The 5762-nt window shown below is 47.8% G+C and overlaps 1 long non-coding RNA gene across 3 annotated transcripts in view; it reads right to left on the bottom strand.

Annotated features, from left to right (window-relative positions):
- Positions 1-4014: 4014 nt before the first annotated feature.
- LOC144241865 (uncharacterized) overlaps positions 4015-5762 on the bottom strand; it is a 19868-nt gene continuing 18120 nt past the window's right edge. For all 3 annotated transcript variants that reach the window (XR_013338221.1, XR_013338223.1, XR_013338222.1), the window contains one exon: positions 4015-4231. This is a non-coding gene — a long non-coding RNA (uncharacterized LOC144241865). The remainder of the gene's footprint in view (positions 4232-5762) is intronic.

Genomic DNA, 5762 nt, shown 5'->3' with positions numbered 1-5762 from the left:
GCACTTCCTACTGCAGGGAAACCAAAGTCATTGGAAGAATTTGTATCCAAATTGGACAGTCACCTCCCCCGGCCTTAGCTACAATGAGCCACTTCCCCATCAATGGCCTGTGCACACAATAGCAAAAGGTTGGGATTTTTAAAGTTGACTTTGGTGCACACACATGACTAGGCGCAATTACTCTGTTTTTTAGACAAATATCCAGTGTGTTAAATTACAACATTTTAAAAGCTGGTTTTTAAGTATAAACAGTTTATGCTGTTTATAAATCCAGTCAATTTTCACAATCACAAGGGGTCTTTGATTTTTAGTCTCATTTACAAGAGAGTTCAAGTAAAAACTCTTAAACCTTTTAAAATATACATATAATTACTTTAAATACCTCCATTGCATAATTACAAACAAAACATTCCCTAGTACATGTAAATTGGTACCGCCACTGGGGAAAACAGTATGGAGGTTCCTCAAAACATTAAAATAGAAATACCATATGATCCAATAATCCCACAATTGGTTATTTACCCAAAGAAAACAAAAACACTAACCCAAAAGGTCTATGCACTCCTATGTTTAGTGCAGCACTATTTACAATAGCCAAGATATGAAAGCAACCTACGAGTCCGTCAATGAATGGATAAGGAAGACATGGTGTGCACGCGCACGCGCGCATACACACACACACACACACACAGACACACACACTATTATTCAGCCATAAAAAGGGATGAGATCATGCCATTTGAATCGACATGGATGGATCTACAAGGTATTATGCTGAGTGAAATAAGTCACACTGAGAAAGACAAATACCATATGATTTGACTCATATGTGGAATCTAAAAACAAATTAATAAACAATCAAAAAGCAGAATCAGACCTGCAAATACAGAGTACAAGCTGGTGGTGGCCAGGGAGAGGGGGGTGCGAGATGATCAACACAGGGGTGAGGGGGACACAGGCTCCCAGTTACGGAATGAGTAAGTCACGGGAATAAAAGGTGCAGCACAGGGAACGCAGTCAGTGGCATTGTAGTAGAGCTGCGCGCGGTGACAGGTGGCAGCTACACTGGGGGCCAAGCGTCCCAAGATGTATCATGTCCAGTCACGACATGCATACCTGAAACTAATGTGACATTGTGTCAACTACACTCAAATAAAGAAATTAATTTAAAAATCCTTAGCAATGTGGCACGTCTTCAGTCCTGGCACACAGAAGAAGCGCTTTCTTCCCACGCCCTGGCACACGGCGAGGACGCCCGTCGTGGAGACTGAGGGCAGCGTGTCTCCCGCGTGTGCACCCGCCCCCTCCCCCCACGCAGACCAGACCTCCTCCTGGAGGGGTGCGAGCACTCCCGCTTCGGGAGCCCGAGCATAACGGCCACTTGTCACTTGCACTTCTCCCCCCGGCCCTTGGCCCACATGCGTGTGTGCGCGTGTGTGCGCGTGTGTGCGTCCTCTCTAGTCACACACCCCATTTACCTGCCTGTCTCTCCTGCTTCCCTTAAACAACTGGACTTCTTGGTTCTCCGTGGGAAATAATTTTCTAGATGAAGCATTCCTAGTTGCCCTTTGGGGAAGATGACCAGGGTGGGACGGAGAGGCACATTCACAGCTGAAGGTGTGGGAGGGACCAATCTGCTCTGAACACAGTTCTATCATCTTTATGGAGGAAATCAGCCTTTCAAACACCTCAGGAATAGCAGGATCGAAGTTGGTGCTGGAGGCGACGGGACAGAGCCTGACGGAAGCTTCTAAGTGCAGTCACGAGGTCTGTTTCCTGATCTGGATGCCAGTTCCCTACAAGGGATCAGCCATATACATGTCAGCTCTATGTGCTTCTCTGCATGTACGCACTTCAAAAGTCAGTCAAGCTTCTCTCCTTCAGATACCAAACTCATAAGCCAAAAGCTCACTTGTCTGCAGGCCCAGGTGGAGCAGACCTTTAGACAATAGGGTTCCAATGGTTTTATTTTATTTTATTTTATTTTATTTTATTTTATTTTATTTTATTTTAGAGAGAGAGTGCATGAGCTGGAGAGGGGCAGAGAGACAGAGAGAATTTCAAGCAGTCTCCACCCTCAGCAGATGGAGCCCAATAGGGACTTGATCCCACAACCCTGGGATCATGACCTGAGCCAAAATCAAGAGTCAGACACTCAACCAACTGAGCCCCCCAGATGCCCCAATGGGGTTCCAAGAGTTTTACCCAAAGTCACAGCAGCAAGCACCCCACAGTGTTAACTCATCACTTTGGTATTCGGGTCAACCGGGAGCCCCTGCACCCCACCCCCGCCAGCATCATCCAGGCACTGGACCCTCCTGTGGGCTCCCCAGCCGTGCAAGAGGCCAAAGGCGGATTCAGCTCCGGATGAGCGCAGTACTCCATGTGCCTGGGGGGGGCGGGGGTGGGGTGGAGGCTGAGCTACAAGCAGCAGAGGGTACCCATCGTCCCCCTAAATGGCACTTGATAGCATCCAGAGCTCTTCCAAACCAGTTTCTCACGGGCCCCTCCAAGACCTCTGAGAGGAAATCGGTGCCAGTTACATTACCTCCTGCTTATAGATAAGGCCGGCGGGGCTGACGGAGCAGCAGGGCGGGACCAGAGCTAGGGACTCCCTCACCACAGGGCCAGAGAGGGACCGGCCAGGCCCTGCTCGTGAGTGGGAGAAAAACTCATCCTCAAGCCAATCGATGCTTGAGGGAAAGGCGGGGGTGAGGACCCCACGCCCCCGGCCACGTGTTGCAATCAAAGTACCAGCACCACCCAAGGCAGAAACGAGCCTGGGTCCAAGCTGGTCCCCAGGAAAACTGGGGTAAGTCCAGGCCCCCCGAGGAAGGCCGCAGGACGGCTGACCCAGCTTCTTCAGCGTGTCTGCTAAACTCTCTCGGGAGGGTGACAGTTCCAGATCAGGGGACCCTACAGACAGAAGCGCCACAACCTGTCGTTCTCATTTCGATCCGGAATTGAATAACTCAGCAGCTGTAAAACATGCATTTTGGGGACAGAGCAATTTAAATAATGGACCTGGGGGTCCGGTGGTATTCGCCATCCGGTCTGATGGATGCAGTCTTCATTTTCGAAGCATACTTTTTGAGTAGTTCTAGCAATTTATAAGGATTGACAGTTCATGACTCCTAGTCTGTCCCAGAGATTTTTCCAAACAACAAAGAAAATTATGTTACCTATTGTTTTATTTTTTTTAATGTTTTTTAATGTTTTATTTATTTCTAGGAGAGAGAGAGAGACAGCGTGAGCAGGGGAGGGTCAGAGAGAGAGGGAGTCACAGACTCTGAAACAGGCTCCAGGCTCCAAGCTGGCAGTCAGCACAGAGCCCGACGCGGGGCTCGAACCCATGAACCGCGAGATCATGACCTAAGCGAAAGTCGGACGCTTAACCGACTAAGCCACCCAGGCATCCTGTTACCTATTGTTTTAAAGACAGAACAAAACCCATTCTGCCTTGCAATTGCCACATGGTTCACTGAAGTTTTTCATAAATCTAAGATGTATAATGGACTCTCAGGATCTTATTTCTTCTACATCTTGAAATATTTGGCTATTTCATCTTGCAGAGAATTATTTCATCAGTACTCATCAAGTATTCCCAAGTTAGCTAAAAAGGACTAAACCTAAAAGAAAATGGAAAGCCATGGAATTATAAGGGCAACACCGCAGTGAAATAAACTGTTCTCCCTTTTTCTTACATTGTTCAAGGTAGTGCGTCAACTTTCAAGAAGGTCTCAAAGTTTAGGGGCACCTGGGTGGCTTAGTCACTTAAGCGTCTGACTCTTGATGTCGGCTCAGGTCATGATCCCAAGGTTGTGGGATCTGCATTGGGCTCTGCTGAGCATGAAGCCTGCTTGAGATTCTCTCTCTCTTCCTCTGCCCCTCTCCCCTGCTCAGTCTCTCTCTCTCTCTCTCTCCCCCCTTTCTCTAAAAAACAAAGAAAAGAAAAAAAAAGACAATATCAAAGTCTAGAGATAAGCTTTCTTCTACTTTTATTGAACAGTTGAGAATTCGGAAGTTTTCATTTTCTATGCATAACAATAAGGAGTAAAAACGCAACCAAAGAAAACATTTCATCGTTATCAGGCAACCAGAAATGGGCACAGAGGAACAGAATGGAGCCCCGGCTGATGCTAACAGTGACGCTGAAATCAGTCCAGTGACAGGAATCTCAGCGGGTCTTCAGATGACCACATCTGCGATCAGTTTTCTCAAATTCATATTTCTAAGGACAGAAACAAAATATATTCACAATCAGAGAAAGACTTCTGTCAATATTCTGTAATAAGAACTTGGGCCATTGCATTTTCCAAAAGAGATTTTACTTATGACAAGATTTTCATATGTTTTGACATTTATGAACAGGATTTGATGTAGTTTGTAAGTGGATAAACGCTAACGGTGCATGTACATACAAAGACCCGGGCAAGGAACAGGTGATGCAGAATTTTTAAAAAAATTAACCAAATTGATGCTTCTAATGGGTACTTATAAATCAAAAACTAAAAATGTTTTGCAATTATGGAGCAAAGAAAAATGGCCATGTTGCCTTTGACAGAACTGAGTATCAGAAGTCTCAAAGGTTGCTTCTGAATATTGCATGTTGACGATGTGGTCCACAAACGTTTCGTGACGATGGGCTCGGATCTGTTCGAGAGGTATTTGGTTTTTGTTTTTCTTTAGTGTTTATTTATATTTGAGAGAGAGACAGTGCATGAGCAGGGGAGGAGCTGAGAGAGGGAGACAGAGAGTCTGAAGCAGCTCCAGGCTCTGAGCTGTCAGCACAGAGCCCGACGCGGGGCTAGAACCCACAGACCGTGAGATCATGACCTGAGCCGCAGTCAGATGCTCACCCGACTGAGCCCCCAGGGCGCCCCTGTTTGAGGTGCATTTGCCTGGAGGCGGCATTTCCCAGGAGAAGCTTCAGGCACAACACGCAACACTAGTTGGCTGCAGTCAAAGGAGGCTAACCCTTTACCGGCACAGAATCCGGTAAGTTATTTGTGAAATGAGGAAGCATAAAAAAGTAAAGGGTCCCCTGGGCCCAGATGGCCCGTGGTGATGCTGAGGGGGAGGAGCAGACGGTGCAAGGCGCTGTAAGTACTGCAGTGACTTCGGACGCCTTCTTTGTTGAGCCACCCAGGGTTCCTGAGCCCTCAGTGAGGCTTCCCCGCCTGCCTTACACTCCGAGGCAGAAGGGGGGGGACCCAGTGGCACAAGCGAGGCACCGCGATGATGGCCGTTGAACTGATTGGCTCTTGCTCTGCTCCTGGGGACCCTGGACACTTCCAGAGTAAAAAGTTTTAAGAAAAAAAAAAAAAACAGAAAAAGAGGGGTGCCTGGGGGGCTCGGTCAGTTAAGCGTCTGACTTTGGCTCAGGTCATGATCTCGCGGTCCGTGGTTTCGAGCCCCACATCGGGCTCTGTGCTGACAGCTCAGAGCCTGGAGCTGCTTCAGATTCTGTCTCCCTCTCTCTCTGACCCTCCTCTGCTCACACTGTTTCTCTCTCTCTCTCAGAAATAAATAAAAATTTTAAAAATTTAAAAATAAACAGGAAAATGCTTTAGCAACTGTGCTGCTCTGTACAATTTGGAGCACAAACAGCACGCCCCAGACAGGCCTCAGTGCAGAACATGCTCACCTCCTCACTGGGGGCCCCTGAGGCCACAGGGAGGGGAGGAGCACAGTCCCACAGGGTTGCTTCTCAGTGCGCCTCTTCTGCACGGCTCTGTACAGCGGCCTCGCCCAGTGAAGTT

This window comes from Crocuta crocuta, unplaced genomic scaffold (genome assembly GCF_008692635.1).
Source record: "Crocuta crocuta isolate KB4526 unplaced genomic scaffold, BGI_CrCroc_1.0 scaffold8, whole genome shotgun sequence".
In the NCBI taxonomy this organism is placed as follows: Eukaryota; Metazoa; Chordata; class Mammalia; order Carnivora; family Hyaenidae; genus Crocuta; species Crocuta crocuta.
The sequence above is the reverse complement of the archived record's forward strand: the minus strand, read 5'-3'. Positions and strand labels throughout refer to the sequence as shown.